Source organism: Diceros bicornis, chromosome 11 (assembly GCF_020826845.1).
Source record: "Diceros bicornis minor isolate mBicDic1 chromosome 11, mDicBic1.mat.cur, whole genome shotgun sequence".
In the NCBI taxonomy this organism is placed as follows: Eukaryota; Metazoa; Chordata; class Mammalia; order Perissodactyla; family Rhinocerotidae; genus Diceros; species Diceros bicornis.
In genome coordinates this window covers 1,736,795-1,750,459 of record NC_080750.1, presented here as the reverse complement: position 1 = coordinate 1,750,459, position 13,665 = coordinate 1,736,795, and positions in this window count along the sequence as shown.

Below are 13,665 nucleotides of genomic sequence, written 5' to 3'. Positions count from 1 at the left end.
TTAAAACAGAGAAGAGACACGGAGAAAGTAAAAAGGATTGGGGCGAGGACCGTCAGGGAGAAAGGCAAACAGTGAGGGGCCTTTCATTACTTGTTTTGAAGTTGTTTTTCCTCATATTTCCTGAGATTTCTCAAGGGAGAAGTTCTCAGAAGCTCTGGGAATGCGCCGAGTGTTTTGTATGCCCTCGTTAGAGAAAAGAGAGACCCTGACAAGGAAAATAGGTTCTCTTTTATGGTAAAGGGACTCACCGCCAAAATTCAGCTTTGTGCTGCCCTTTCTGAAGCATAATTAACTCTTGTTAGACAAGGTTTATAAATAAGGAAAAAGAGATAAAAACCATTTTTTCCAACTCAGGATGTGTGGGCTGAAAACAATTTGCATAATTATCTTAAAAGATAAATGGCAATTCTTCACCACTATAGAGACAGCTATACATAGCTTGGCATATTGAATTGCTTTTATTTATATAATTGATAGTCTTTTTTTAACAAGCCCTTCCAAGTACAATTAATAAATGCTTTTAAAGGCACATTCACTGCTAAGATGTAAAATGAGCTTTTTCGATTTATGTTAAAAATGTCTCCATTGTATTCTAATATATGTAATACATATATGTATATCATATGTTTGTGTATCTCCACCTGGTTGCAAGCAGACACATACTATTAGGGATAGTACGGCTGCAAAATTGTGCAACTGAAACTACAGGGCTTGTGGGAAATACGGAGTTAAGGACACGGCACTCAGCAACTCTGTCTGTGGCCAATAAAAAACAGACAGAAAAACTAAGAAAAAAAAATGGTGGCACTGCTTTGCATGTGATACATGGTTAAGAACTACATAAATATTACAATAAATATGGCACTTTATCTTGAAAAAGAACTGAAAGCTCCTTGCAGAAGTGGGCCCTGGAAGGATCACAGCTTGTGAGTCCTAGAGAAGTGAGGGAAGGAGGAATCTGAAGTCAGCTGGAGACGCCCACCACCAGACGAGGACGAGCTTGCCTCGGAACCAGGCGGTGAACTGCAGTCGCTGGTAACTGTGAGGGGTGTGCACGTGTGAGCTTTGTGCCTGGGCCATCGGGACAGCGTTCTCTGCATTCACCTAGTGTTTCCAGTGGATGAAGTCACACATAGGCAAATGTGGACCTGTGTCAGGCTCAAATAGTTCCTAATGCATCAGTCTTGTTGGAACAAATTTGTGTTTTCCAAACAAGCATTACAGCAGAACTGACTGTAGCAGCTTTGTTGTAGTTTTAAGTTTCAATTGAGAAGATACATAACACGGTTACTATGGATTCAATATTAGTATATATTTCATTTATTCACAATAGCTTCTATGTCAACCTTAAAAGTAATAGGTAAATTCTTTCAAAACTACCTTTCAATCAATCAGTGATGGGGCGGACACTGTTAGCTGCCTTCTCAACACTCGTTCCTCCCACCTCCCCTCAGCCAGTCCCTGACACCAGAATCCCTATTTTGTCAAGGCAGAGTTAGGCTTGGCCAATCATAAATATCATTTTGTTTCCTATTTCCCAGTCTCTCTTGCCACTAGGGGTGGCCATCTAGTCCCAGGTCTGGCAAATGAGACTGTCTGTTAGAAGGGGTGTGGGATGTGATTCTGGAAAAGCTTTTGCTTCTCTAGTAAAAGATGTAGTAACAACTGGCTTCAACCTTCCCTCCTCATCCAGACTTGATCACAGGTGTGATACATGGAGCAGTGACAGCCACCCTGGGTCCATATGAAAAGACCAAGAGAACTGTGGGCTCTGATACCATTGAGCTCCTGGACCAGTGCCAGCAGCCCTCCACCTGTAGACTTCTGTTATGAGGGTAGAATCAACCTCTTCCTAAAGCCACTGTTGGTTGGAGTTCTTGTCAATACATTTCCAAAGGATTCAGCAGACAGGGCGTGGGCGTGACACATGGAGATGGATTCACAGTTCTCTCGCTTGTCTCTTGAGACTGTTTAAGCCAGTGTGTTTGGAATCACCAGCATAAAACATGGTTTAGTTTTGTTGAGAGATTTTGAGTGTTTTGTCGCTGGGGCATCTTCCTGGACTGTGAGTGAGACAGTGGGAGCAAGGACTTTAATTTGTCTATGTTCTATATTGTATGGCAGAGGTGCAAAAGTGTTTCAATACAAGGATTTTATATTAGTTAAATAAATAAAATATTGATACTAAGACATTTAAATTAATTTTATTGGGAGTAGAGAACAAGTGGTTCCTGGTTTATTATTTTAAAAAGCACTGGACAGTCAATCTAAGACTCAGGTTTAGTTTTGGCTATGACAGAAATCGGCTTCATGACATTATAAGTGACATAACCTCTCTAGGTCCCAATTTCTTCATCCGTAAACTGTAAGGATGAGTTAGTCACTAGTGCTCTTCACCAAAGAGTTTCAGGTCTCCATTTAGGCACATGAGAGAGTGCTCTGTCCTGCACTCCTTCAGTATAGGTGAGGCCATGTAACTTGCTTTGGCCAAAGAAATTGATTACAAGTGATGTATGTCACTTCTGGGAAAGTGTTAAGAACTGGTGTGAGATTTGCTTTCTTTCCCTCATCCGTGGTGACTGGCAAGGTTTCAGGTAGTGGCTGCTCCATCATGATGAGCCTAGAACGTGGATGACTTAGAGCAGAGACCCCAGCCATGGTGATCGTGTAGTCTGAGCATGAAAGAATTCTTCGAGGCTTTAAGCTACTGAGATTTGGGGCTTTTTAAAAAATTATTACTTCTGCATAACCTGTGCTATCCTTATTAATATGGGGTGTAGATCAAACCATATGTAAATCTTCTTCAGGTCTATTACTACATGATTTCCAGATTCCAAGACCTGGGATGCTATTAGGTTGTAAAACTCCTAATTCCAAACCAGAAACCACATCTCTTGAATAATGTTGTGAATAAACTGGATAGGAGGAAGGAAAAGAACTTTTTGTAAGTTAGGAACTTATCCTAGCAGTCCAGGCAAGAAATGCTTGGACTGGGGTATTAGTGGTAGGGTTAGAGAAAAAGTGGATGAATTCACATATGTTTTAAAAGTTGAACTGACAGAACTTGTGTCTGTGTAATGTAATGCATTTGAGGTGAATGAGTAAAAAGAGGAAGGAAGGAAGAATTTCAGGTTTTAAGATTGAATAACTGGGAGGATATTGGTACTGTGTGCGAATATAGGAAGGAAGAAAATATTAGGAAGAAAACATATCTGGAAGAAAAGGACACAAATCCAGCCCTGAAGAAAGAACTCTAAGTTTACATGTGGGTTGGAGGAAAACCTAGCAAAGAAGGCAGAAAAAAGCGGCCCTTGGGGGGGAGAAAGCAGGAGAATGCGGCATCACCTGAGTTTAGCAGCAAGTTTTCCCAAAATGAGGGAGTTGTCAGTCTGCTGAGTGGCCAAACAAAATGAAAATAGAAAGTAATTCTTTTAATTTGGCACAATGTTGGTCACTTATAAACTTTCCAAAAGGAGTTTCGGTAAAGTGGCAGAGGTAGAAGCCAGAATGGAAGGGAAGGGACTCCATCAAAGGAGGTAAGAAAGTTGGAACACGTGGGAATAACACTTCTGAGAAACTGTGCAATGATTTATTGTTACTGAGCACTACTATATGTGAGGATTATATCTTGGAAAATAGTGAGGAAGGTAGAATCTTATCCGTATTGTACAGATATGCAAACAGGTTCAGAGAAGTTGAGTAATTTCCCCAAGATCACACAGTTAGTAAAGGATAGAGGAAGGGCTCAAAGTGAGGCCCCGCTCATAGCAAAGTCTGCGGTCTCAGCCACTCGGCTGTCTGTAAAGTGACCAGCAAACAGCCTGACACAGAGCAAGTGCATAACAGATGTGCGTTTCTTTACTCCGCTAGAGGCCTCTAGGAACAACTCCCCATCACCCAGCCTTTATTCTTTGGGATGAATCCAGAGGTCTGAAATTTTGCCAAGCATCTCAGGTGATTTTTGTGCACAGTTGACTGGGAGAATTCTTGCAAGCGTCTCTTGTCTCCCGGGTCTCTACTCTAGTTCACCCTGCCCAATGCCCCTTGAAGCTCCTTTCTAAACTGTAAATCAGATCGTGGCATTCTTCAGATTAAAAAGCCTGATGGATGGTCTCCCACTGCGTCAGAAGGAATCCAAACATTCTTCAGGCCTCAATCAGACTGTCCCGTTCGTTCCAATTACTCACTGTTCTAGTTATTGATCGCTGAGTAACAAATCACCCCCAAACTTAGCTGCATCGCATCAGCTCCCACAGGTCTGTGGTCAGGAACTTGGGAAGAGCCAGCTCAGCAGTGCCGACTCAGGTCGCTCGTGCACTGGGGTCATGGGCAGAGGCTGGCTGGAGCCGAAAGTGCAGGCAGCTGGACCAGCTATGTTTGACCACGCAGCTTTCTTCATATGGTTTCAGGGCCTGTCTGATCTCTCCACGTGGGCTGGTCTTGGCCTCCTTCACAGCATGGCCCCATCAGGGGAGTCTGACATGGTGGCTCAGGGCTCCCAAGGGGAGGGTCCCAAGAGAACCAGGCAGAAACTCTTATGACCTATCCCATGAAGTCACATAGTGTCACTTCCACCATAGTCTCAAAGTTTACCAGATTCAAGGGGAGGGATCTTAGATCCCACCTTCCCAGTGAAGGAGCATTGAAGTCACATTATAAGAAGAGCTTATACAATGAAAGAAATTGCTGTGGCTGTCTTTGGAAAATGCAATCTGACTCATATACCCATGACATACTCCATATTCTATTCTTTTAGCATTAGTTTTGTTCAAGTTGTTTCTTTTATTCAGAATGGCCATCTCCATGCTGTGAAATCCTCCTCATCCTTCAAGACCCAGCTTAAATGTTCCCTCCTCTGTGACGTTTCCCTCCTGTCCCCTGAGAACGCTCACTCCCTCCCTCCTCTGAAGGACACCTCCATAATAGCAGGGAGCGCTCTGTACGTTCTGTGATGTGGTAGGTTTTGAGCCCTTCAAGCTATTTGCCTTTGAAACCCTCATGACTAGCAACAACAGATCAATAAACATTTGTTCTTGGGGAGTCCGGCAGCTGAGGTTTGTGCCAGCCTACCAGTTTATGGGGAGATGCTTAGCTGCGAGCTGCAGTATTTTTTTCTCTCTCTGATTAGTACCTTCTTTCCTGGAAAAGAGGGATACAGATCTGGAAACAAAAGAGAAAATCAGAGAGTATTGCTTCCTCAAAGATGAGGTCATTAATGCATTTATGCGATGACCGTAAAGCCAGCGTTGAGAGCTCTCTGTTCAACTATAAATTGTCCGCAGTGGCCTGCTATCTTGTAGCTGTGTTTTTCTATCCACTGCTGTGCTTCCTGAGAGCAGCAATTTCTGCTACTGCACTGACCAAGCAACAGCATAATAATCCCATCAGCAAACAATGGCTGGGAGCTGAGGTTTGGAAGAAGTAAACCTGCTAATGTTTTCATCCTCTTGGCCCAAGTAATTTTAGCAATGACATATGATCATAGTTGGGCCTTTGTCTCAGCTGGAATGAATCATCCATTACAAGATTTTCAAGGTTGTCAGGGGAAATTCATCTTGGAAAGGAAAAGGATTTTTGCAAGTGCACAAGATAGCCTGGCTATGATCAAAACCAGCTACATAAGCAAGAAAAAGTGACACTGGAGTCTTTGAAAACCATCTCTTTAATGATGCCAGTATCTAAGTCAGAGCATCTGATTCAATTTCCAATAGTTCATGATCTTCCAGAATTCACTTAACAGTTATTCCAGCAGAACAGCAACTTGGGTCAGAACAATTGATACAGGAAATGAGCTATTCTCATTTTCCAGGGAGAATCCAGAAGATTTTTTCCTTTTTCTTCAATTTATCCCCTCTATATTTCCTAAAATTTGGAGCTAATTGGTATTAACTAATTTCAAAGTATGAGATAGAACTATAGATACTTTTCATTTTAGTTGTAAGAAGCCAGCTTCCTGTTTCTTTTATTGTAATTATGAATAATTCAGAAACATTTATTAAAAAATAAAATCTTAATTTTATGGTTGAAAATTTAAATTTACATGTCATAATACCTTGCTTTATATGCAAGACTATACGCTGCAGACTCATAATATGTGGCCATTAAATGATCCTAGAAACTCAAGTTAAAAGAAATGATCCTTCGTTCTTCTATCTCTGAGGCATTTTCTTCTTTACTTCACTTTGGTTTTCAGGTGTGCAGAAACCATTTGTCGTACGAGCTCAGTAGATGCGTGTGCTCTTTTGGTTTGGAGGTGAGAAGCAGTAGCTGTAGGGGACTAGGAGGAAGAGAGTGTTTTTATAAGTGCAGCAAGGACTCCTGTAAATCACTACAGCTAAGATGCATTTTTTATGGATTGAGTGACTTTGAAAAGCACATTGGCCACTGAACTAACCATAGACATCAGCCTCGTTAATTCTGAGATTTCTCTGTGAATCCTCTGCTTTCCCTTTTGGCTTGGGATAAACCTTCCAGCCTCTCTGACTCAGTTTCTTCACCTTTCAAGACTGAGGTTCAGATTGGGCTCAGCATTTTGTAGATCTGTATTACCTCCTTCAGAGAATATTATTAAATTCAAAATAATAGTATCCATAGCAATCATATCTAGGTCAGTTTGCACTTCGAGAAACAAATAAGAGCACAGAATCTATACCCTTTTCCCACCGTCGTCTGTGCTTCAAAACTTTGTTAGGTTGCAGGAAAAGGACCTAGTAGCATCTGGGAAAGTTATTTCTTACTGATTTGTGATCCACATACTCAGAAAACTTTATGCAAATTAGACAATGTGTATATGATTTTACTTCTCCCAGCCAACATGAATATGTGGATAATGACTTTTAGTAGTGAAGCTTTAATTATTTCTTTTAAAATATTGTGATTAATGTCTAATAAAAATAACACCTACAGAATTCCTATAAAAAGGATTGGAATGACATGGAGACATCTTCTTTCTACTTTGGTCACAGCTAGTTTTCCCCCGCAAAGCTACTGTTTTCTTATTAAACTGAGAAATATTCATTATTCCCTCCCACTCACCATTCAAATATTTTTATCTAATACTATCTGCAGCATGATATGGTTGTTTTAAAAAGTGCATTATATTTATGCACCTATAATTTCACATTTAGAAAAAATCTCGACAGATACAGACATGGACAGTGGAGCTGGAGGCAAGAGGAGGAGAATTTTCCCTTTTTACTTTAAGCATTTCAGTGTTGGACATTTTTAAACAGTCTACCAGTTACTAAGTTCTGTATAGCACTGAATTCTCCTTCAAGTTACCCAGTCAAAATACTGCCTCCTCTTCCAATCAAGGAGTGGAACACCAGCATTAAGAACAGTTACCCTTACGAAGCATCTACTCGGTACAGGCCATTGGCGTACTGTAGCTCATGCAATCCTCAGGACAACCCTACGAGGCAGATAGTATCCTTCTTGTCATACAGATGCAGAGCTGAGACTGACAAAAGTTGCATACTTCACCCTAGGCCATCTGGTGGAGGGCAGAAATGAGGCTCTAGCCCACACACTTCAGGCTCTCAAAACTGTGCTCGTCTCATCAAAGCACGTTTTATTCATAAAAAGGGTAGTCTCTGACTTTTCTGTAGTCTCTGAGTGGGTGATTCCAAAAGAAAATAAAGCACGATTGTCAGAGCCAGTGAAGGTTGAACTAGATTTTCAGAGCCTTAACCTACATAATTTGTGTTTTAGGAAACTGAGATCCAAAAAGCTGAAGTGATTGTGAAAGGTCATCCAATTGGTTAGTTGCAAACCCAGAACTAGAATGGAGCCTCTTGATGCCTAAACTGTTTTTCCCTCTTATTATAAAAGTTTGTTAACCCAGATAGAATTTCTCCTCTAGTTCACTGTTGCAAGCTGTGGCATAATTTGGCTAGACTCTTGAAGGCAGATGCTCTGTGGTGGTGTTCTTTGCACACACATTCCCCTCTGCCTTTCCTTGCAACAAGGTACATGTGGATCAGGAGGAACCCAGAGCAACCAGAGACAAACTAAAAACAAATATGCTATTTGGTTTTAAATGTGCTAAATTTTGTCCTAATATTAGTATAAACAATGTATAAACAAAATGTGCAGATCATTTGGGGTGAGATTATAAGGCTGGAAATCTGGAATTGTAAAGAAACAAAAAGTTTTTAGAATACAAGTAGCTTGAGAAAATAGAAGGAGATTTTAGAAGGCAATAATAAGAGAGATTTGGTGAGACCCTAAAATGCAAGAAAGGAGAAACAGCTCAGAGGCTCTGACTTGGGACTATCTGTACTCCAAATGAGAAGTTTCTGCAGGGATGTTCAGTAAGCAGACTGTTCAACAGGACAATATGTAACCCAGTTGTGGGCAGACTATGGGATGGCTGCCTTAAACCGTTACCAAGGAAAGAAGCTTGATCTAAACAGAAGAAATCTTGACTCCTCTGACAGATTGTGAAAGAAGCCTTTGGTCTATAACTGCAGCAAGATGTGTGACCATGTGTGTGTCGGGGGCGGAGGAGGGGGTGGGGATGCTCAAGGGTAGATATAAAGATGTGTAGCAATGTGTGCGGTGATTTAGAAAAACTCACCAGAAAGCCGTATGCAATTGTCGACTTGTGACAAGGCGAATTAACCAACATGTATCCATGTGCTTTATCTTATCACTTTTCACAAGATTCATTTTGATTTTATTTCCAAGAACTTACTTATGATACTTAAATCACTTATCCTGAAGGTAGATCCAGATGAAAGGTGAAGTCACTAGGTCAGTCAATGAATACTTATAGAGCGCCTGCTTTTGCTGGACTCAGTGGAATTGCTACCAGGCAAGGAAAAGCCCACCACTTCTCAGAATTCTCATCTATGTGGGGCCTGCCCAAATGACCTCAGGTAGCAATGATATAGTGAAAACTCTGCATTTCTGGTGACCTTGGCAACATTTGGCGAATGTTGTGACTTCGGTGATGTTGGTCACTTTTTTTTTTAATAAACACATATAATTTATCAAAAGAAAATTGCATCCAGACCATAACAAGACATTGCTTTTCATCATTTTACATAAAGTAGGCCTTTTATGGGGATTCCAAAACCTTATACTGTTCTGAAAATGTGCATTGGAAACATGCAATTTACCAATATCATGCCTTCTCTAGTCTCTGACCTCGTCATTTCCTGTTGTTCTTCATGCATGAGGAAGCAAAGACGACCCAAGTGAGTCTCTACGGCAGCCTGATTCAGTGTTTCCCCCATTGATAAGCACCAATTCCCATAAAAATAGAGCAGAGAGCTGATCAAGAAGAGAAGGGCAATCTCTCCAAATTCTTTAAGGCCCACTGCCTGGGTTCCCCAGACTTGTTCAGGTGCAGTCCAAGGTGATTTGAAATATTCATGTTTGAATTGCCTACCTCCATAACGGGTCTGAAGTTTTCCTAAAATGCCATTCTCTCAGTAAAATTTTCCACTGGTAACTTTAGTAATAATATTTTACATCTTCCTAGTGTTTTATGCTAAAGTATATATCTTGATTGGAATTTTAGGATTTCTCAATTAATAAACCACTCATTTATTGAGTATTGCTTGGGGTGAATTTGCTTCTATAACTATCTGATTTCATCCATTATTTGTAGATTTTCCACAGTTTCATTTTTAGACAATAACTAACCTTTATGTTTTAAGGGGACTTTGTGTAGTTCCCATGGACTGACACACACCCTTAGAAATAAAACGTGTAGTTTAAGGGCCGGCCCCGTGGCTTAGCGGTTAAGTGCTTGCGCTCCGCTACTGGCAGCCCGGGTTCGGATCCTGGGCGAGCACTGAGGCATTGCTTCTCCGGCCATGCTGAGGCCGTGTCCCACATACAGCAACTAGAAGGACGTGCAACTATGATGTACAACTATCTACTGGGGCTTTGGCGGGGGGAAGGAGGAGGACTGGCAATAGATGTTAGCTCAGAGCCGGTCTTCCTCAGCAAAAAGAGGATTAGCATGGATGTTAGCTCAGGGCTGATCTTCCTCACAAAAAAAAAAAAGAGTTAGCTTTCATACGTTGGTGCATTTGGGAGGACACAAACCTTTCCTCAAAAAATAATAACACAATTAAAAAAAAGAAAAAAAAAACAAAAAAAACCCCGTGTAATTTAAGCACAGAAGTTAAATGTTTTAAAAATCACCACTATTCACAATGAGCTGGGATGTCAAAGCTAGTGGATGGATAAATGCACCTGCTCAGCACAGTAATGTCTCTGGTCGGCTGCCTGGAGAAACCCTGCCTCTAGCAGTCCTTGCAGAGGAGGAAGGAAGGGGAAGTCATCTGCCGGCTCCCTCCCTTCTCCTGTTTTCTTTGGTCAAAAATCTGCCACAGGGGGAATTACCTTCTCTTTATCCCTTGATTTCACAACTTCACTGGTCCCCAAAAGACATTTCAGGAGGGGCCACATCTCTCCAAATTTATTGCTAACAACCTGAATTTAGCCACTATCATCTCTGATCTAAGTTATTACACTAGTTTGATGATTATTTTTCTTGCTTCCATGCTGGGCCATGACAGTTTGTTCTTCACAGAGTTGAATCTGGCCCCTGCCTATGTCTCCAATTTCATCTCAAACCACTCTCCTCCCAGATTTCTTTCAATCCAATGCACCTGAGTGGAAATTTATTTTTATTGATTGTGTTCAGAGCTTGAGCTCCCTGAATTTGAGGATCCAATGTTTTTCATCATTCTGGAAAGACTCCAACATCATTATCTCTTCGAATATTGCTTCTCCCTCACTCTCTCTGTCTTCTCATTCTCTAACTCCCACAAGATGCATGCCAAATTAAGACATTTAATCTATTTGTGCTGCATTTAATTGCTCTCTATTTTTAAATTTCTGTCTATTTGTACTGCATTCTGGCTAATTTCTTCAACTCTTGTTTCCAGTTCACAAATTCTCTCTTCATACATGTCTAATTTACTATTAAACATGTCCATTGAGTTTTGAGTGACTATTTTTTATTTCTAAAAAATACTTTTGATCCTTTTCAAATCTGCTGGTCCTTCTTTTTAAAATAAATTTTAAGTCTTTTCTCATGTTTTGAATTCTTTTTTATACTAATAATTTTAAGCTTACTTATTTTTATTCTTTTTCAGCTTTTTCTACTCTCCATAATTCTTAAGTGCTTATAATGTCTGCTGACTCTCTCTCATGGCTCGTTTCCTTGTGTGCTTTATAATTTTAGATCCTAAACTTATTTTTAGTGTTTTTTTTCTTGGTTTTTATCTTGGTTGAAGGTGTATCCCTTTTGCTACTTCTATGCTTCCAAGGGGTATCACAATTGGGGGGCAATTTTTGTGTTAATTTCTCATTTTGGAGATTAGCAAACTTCACATGTATTTTCAATTTCAGCTCTAAGTCCCCAAATTCATGTGATGGCAGGCCAGCAGTTACAAATTCACAGGGGAGACTTTTTCCTTTTCACTTAGAGCCCAGGCAAGACGTTCATTCATTCATTCAATAAACATTTAGTAAGTTCCTGCTCTATGCCAGCACGGTGCTAAGGACTAGGGATTTATCAGTGAACTAAACAGGCAAAGCATCTGCTCTAATGAAAGTTATATTCTGGTGGAATGTCCTCATGCTGGTGGGGAAGTCCCTTAGTGGGAATCTCACTGTCAACTTTCTGTCTCCGTTGGGCCCACAGCCTCGTTTCTTATCCCCTCATGGTTATTAAAATCCATACCCTTGATGACCAAGACCAGCAATATCCACCCTCCCTTCTGTTTGACCTCACCATTTTGCTGTGCCCTCTTCATTTCTGGCAAATATGGATTTTAGTGACTATATTTGTAAGCTCAGCTATGCATTTAAAAGTAAACATGTAATATTTTACTCATCATTTCTACACGTTTGGTGGCAGAGAGAATTACAATATCTGGTCTACCACGTTGCAGAAAATAGATTTCCGCAGATCACTAATTTCCTAGCAGAAATCCCCTTTCTTTTCCCAAACCCACCAAACTCACTCATGCCACGAGTGGAGATTTATCTCCCCTCCCCAGAATTCCCTTCCCTAAGTCCTCGCTGTGCTGGTTTCTTCCTAATTTTCAGGTTGTGCTGAAATGTCACCCCTTCACAGAGACTTTCCTGGACCACTTTGAACACTCTCTCCCTCCTTCACTAATTATTCTGTTTTACTTACAACTTTATTGCTATTTGAAATTATTGTATTTATTTATTTACTTTATTCACGGTCCCTCTATCCCACTAGAAAGTAAGCTCCCTGAGAGCAGGGATCTTTTTTGTCTTCTTCAACACTGTTGCTCCAGGATCAGGCTGTCACTACCTTAGTTCAGTCTTAGTGTCACTATTGGTAGGATGACCAAATATTAGGCGTCTCCTGATGTGATGCAAGAAGAAAAACACAACATCACCAATGATGGCTTCTAACCAAGACCTTAGATCTGATTCTAGGTTATAGGCTTTGCAGGGGTGGAGGCACAAGTAAATGACACCAGAAAGAGGATTTAAGACAAAATCTGGAAGGTGGGGCATTCCACAGAATAAATTATCCAGCCGCTTCAGCAAGTAGGAGTCTAGCAAATCCTATAGTTTGTGTCTTTAGAGATGGTGCCTGAGGCTTGATCCCTAAATGGCACAGTGTCCAGGCAGTGGTTCTTAGTGTTCTGCTTGTTTTATGCACAAGCAGATAAGTTAACCAAATCTTTCCTCTAGGGTATGCATCTGCCTCCAGTCAGTCTTCCCTGCAACACGTGTTTGGAGCATGCAAAGCGGAGACAGGATGGAGAACCCAACTTTACACGTTTATTAACTGTTTCTGCCTACTTGTTGATAAGTGTTGTCTAATAAAAGGTGAGTGAATGTGTGTGTGATAGAATTTGGTGTAAGACCTGTTTTCATTACAAACCTCCCCCACCTCTAGTTATTGGTAACTATAGACAAGTTTGAGAAAGAGCCTAATAGTTTTACATGGCTAAATTGCCTTTCCCAAACAAAAATTCCTGTGAACCCAATATATAAAACAGACATAAGAGTAGAATGGGTCTCTAAGGCAGGCTACACTTCTATTATTTTTTAATTGGTGCAAAAGATTCCATCATTGCAGAGTTTTAGGAGCACGTTCTCGGAACTCTACAGATCTTATTCAGAAATGTCACAATTGAGTAAGTTCAATTTGGATGGTTTAAAGATACTCAATCTTTTAGCCCAGATTTAAGAACACTTGCTTGAAAAATATCACAAGAGCTTTTAATGCTTACCACAGAAAGTTAATGTCTTACCTTTTCTATTTAGTACATTTCATTCCAAAGAATGAGAAAAGTTATCTCCTAAGTAGATCATTGAATAAAAAAGAATTAAAACATAAATGGAGGATTTATGCTTCTTTTGTATTAGATGGCAAAGATGCCATGGAAATGTATTAACAGCTAATGTTTACTGAGCACTGAGCAAGGTGCTCTTAGTACTTCTCGGGGATCGTGGCACTTTATCCTCACAAGAACCTCACGAGACAGGTACACGACTTGTCTTACAGAGAAGGATACTGAGGTGAGGGAGCATAAATAATTTCCCACCGTTACAAATGTAAGTGATGGAGACAGAACTCAGACTCAGGTGTAAGTTCCTGACCATTATGTTACATACACACATTTTTACTGAAAACACTTATCTTTTAAAGAA